Below are 3230 nucleotides of genomic sequence, written 5' to 3'. Positions count from 1 at the left end.
CGCAGTCGTTCGTTCGCGAGGAAAGATTCACCCACGATGACGAGAGAAAAGCAAACCCATAGTTAAAGAGGCGTGTTCCACCCTTATTTGTTTGCAATAGCTGCTTGAGTGAGAGAGGACTGTTGTTCGGCTGTGCTGCAGCCCGCTTCCTTCCTCCCTCTCCGCGGTCACTCCCACCTCTCTCTCTCATCCCCCGTCCGTCCCGTCCCGTTCCAGGGACCGCTGGCTGTGTACAGACGTGGCAGAGAGAGATGTTGCAATAGCACTTCCCTTCTCCGTTTTTTTTTATTGCCCCCTCCAACCCCCCCATCCCACGGGCCACGGCACAGCAGGGCATGCATACCCGCAAGCAGGATCTCTGGTTAACAACAGTACTGTATATTTGCATATCTTGTTGTATGCCACAAATGTTATGTAACAGTACTACTAGTATAGTGTCATGTATTGTCATAAATGTCATTATATATATATCTGTATGGCCCCCGTATGTACTTAAACCCCCCTCCCACCCACCCACCCCCTCCTCCTATAATGTACAGTTTCCTCTATTTTCTGTTAGGATTATCTGTTTAACAGTACTGTATATTTGCATATCTTGTATGTCACAAATGTAACAGTACTGTATACCTGTATGTATGTCATGTATGATGTATGTCAGAAATGTCAAGATATATATCTGTATGTTGCGTATGTCATTAATGTCATTATGAATTGAAAATGGGGGACCCTGATGTAAACAAGACGAAAGTCTTTCTCTGGTCTGCATTTCCTTAACAATCGTGTGTATTGAGCTGTACTGTACTGTACCCATTCTGCAATCTGTTAATAACGTTTTCAACCAATCAATCAATCAAGTGGTGGAAAGCAACTTGAGTATTTTTAGGTAGAAGGTACAATTTCAAGCTACTTGCACTTGGCTGAATGAAATTAATGAATGAAAACTTTATTTAACAGATTGCAGAATGGGTACAGTACGGCTCAATACACACAATTGTTAAGGGAATGCAGACCAGAGAAAGACGTTTGTCTTGTTTACATCAGGGTCCCCCATTTTCAATTCATATTGACATTTATGACATAGACAACATACATGACATTTATGGCATAGGGACATACAGGTATTTAGTACTGATACATTTGTGACATAAACGGTATTCAAATATACAGTACTGTTACCCATAGATCCTGACAGAGTATATACATATGATGGGGAGGGGACTGTAGTACATTAGGAGGGGGTGGGTGGGTGGGAGAGAAATATACATACGGTGGGGAGAGAATATATACACACGGTGGGGAGGAGACTGTCTATTAGGAGGGGCCGGGGGTGGGGGGTTTGGACATTTACGGTGGCCAGTTTAGAATTGCAGCCTCCCGTAGGTGCTCTTTAAGAGCGGTTTTGAATGTGGTAGGGATTCACATTCCTTTACAGCTTTGGGTAGGGCGTTCCACATTGATGTGGCATAATTGCGAAACGTGTTTAGTCCCTTGTTTGAGCCGAATCTGGGTTTAACATGATTTGTTGAGCTTCCTCTGGTGTTGTGGTCGTGGTATTCACTGACCTTTGGGAAGTATTTTGACATGTACATTGGTACCTTAGTCGTATAGTGTATCTTGTAGACCAGGCCCATTGCAAGTTGCTGTCGTCTACTCTAAGCCATCCTAGGTTGTCAAAGTGGGCAGGGGTGAGGTGGGTTCTAGGGGTAAGGTCAAGTAGTAGTCTGACCAGTTTGTTTTGTGATGTTTGTAATCTTGTTTTTAGCGCCTTTGAGGTGCTTTGGTACCATGAGGTGCAAGCATAGTCGTAGTACCCTTGAATGAGTGCTCCTGCCAGAGTCTTCAGGGTATTCTTGTTTACCATGAGAGGAGATCCGGTACAAGAATCTAGTTCGTTGGTTGACTTTTTTTATTACATGGATGCCATTTTGTCAGAGGAAAGATTTGCCTCTAGGATGGAACCCAGTTACCCAGTTAGGTAATTTCATCTTTCCTTGTGACAATATTGTCACCCACTGTAACTGAGAAGCCGTCGGTCTTGCTGAGTTTGTTATTTGAACCAAAGAGAATGGACTCTGTTTTGCCCATGTGTAATGATAGTTTGTTATCAGCGAGCCATATGCAGATTTTGCCAGTTCAGAGTTGAGGGTTTTTTCAACCTGCAACTTGTTCTTGTCAGAGACCAGCAGGGCTGAGTCGTCCGCAAACAGGAACAAGTTGCAGTCACAAGCTGACGACATGTCATTTGCATAAATTAGGAACAGTAGCGGTCCTAGTATGCTTCCTTGTGGAACACCACAGCTCACTGTGAGGGGGGGGGGGGGGGTAGAGTACCGTTAGGATTGCATCCAGCTCACTGATAAACTATCAAAACCAATTGCTTTTAGCTTGTCAATCAGAATGGAGTGATTGACAGTGTCGAAGGCCTTTTGTAGGTCCAGCATGACCATGCCGCAGTATTTGCCCGCATCCACCTCTTGTTTGATGTGGTCGTTCAAATAGAGAAGGCATGTGTCAGTGGGATGTTCTGAAGCCAGATTGGAATTCGTAGATTAGATTTTTTTCCACCAGGTACTTTTCGACCTGTTCGTAGACTATTTTCTCCATGACTTTCGAGATGGAGGTAAGAATAGAAACAGGGCGGTAGTTGCCTGGGTCTAATTTGCTGCCCTTTTTGTGCAGAGGGGTCACTCTCGCAATTTTGAAGTCCTTGGGGACTCAGTACTATACTGCTGCTAAAAAATGTAAAGCTAATTTTTAGCTCATTCAAATTTATTGTATACATTGTACATATCTTGCAGTCCTGTATATTGTGTGTTTGTACATTGTGTCTTACATTTTTACTTTTGTTTATATTGTCTATATCTTTTTATATACACCGTGGAATTGAGGGAAACATAATTTAAACTTGCTGTATGTCTTGCACAATAGAACATTTACAATAAAGTTGACTTTGACTTGACTTGACTTTTTACTCCACTACATTCATCTGAACCTGTCGGTTATTAGTTACTTTTAAGAAAAAAGATTTTGCATAGAAAACATGGCAAACATGTGTGAAGATGATGCACTTTCTAATTGGAAGCCTGACCACTTCAAGAGCCAGCATGACTGGACCACATACCACTTTAACATAACATTTAATCAGAGCAGCATGACTCGACTACATACCACTTTAACATAACCTTTAATCAGAGCAGCATGACTCGACTACATACCACTTTAACATAACA

The 3230-nt window shown here is 42.5% G+C and overlaps 1 protein-coding gene across 1 annotated transcript in view; it reads right to left on the bottom strand.

The window, feature by feature from the left end:
- LOC311236119 (cerebellar degeneration-related protein 2-like) overlaps positions 1-103 on the bottom strand; it is a 27628-nt gene extending 27525 nt beyond the window's left edge. Inside the window, exon 1 of the mRNA XM_084323733.1 lies at positions 1-103. This exon is cut by the window's left edge and continues 250 nt beyond it. The gene's annotated coding sequence lies outside the window, so the exon portion shown is untranslated.
- Positions 104-3230: the final 3127 nt, after the last annotated feature.

The sequence above is a fragment of the Notolepis coatsorum genome (assembly GCF_963971535.1).
Source record: "Notolepis coatsorum genome assembly, chromosome: 10".
NCBI classification, from domain to species: domain Eukaryota; kingdom Metazoa; phylum Chordata; class Actinopteri; order Aulopiformes; family Paralepididae; genus Notolepis; species Notolepis coatsorum.
The sequence above is the reverse complement of the archived record's forward strand: the minus strand, read 5'-3'. Positions and strand labels throughout refer to the sequence as shown.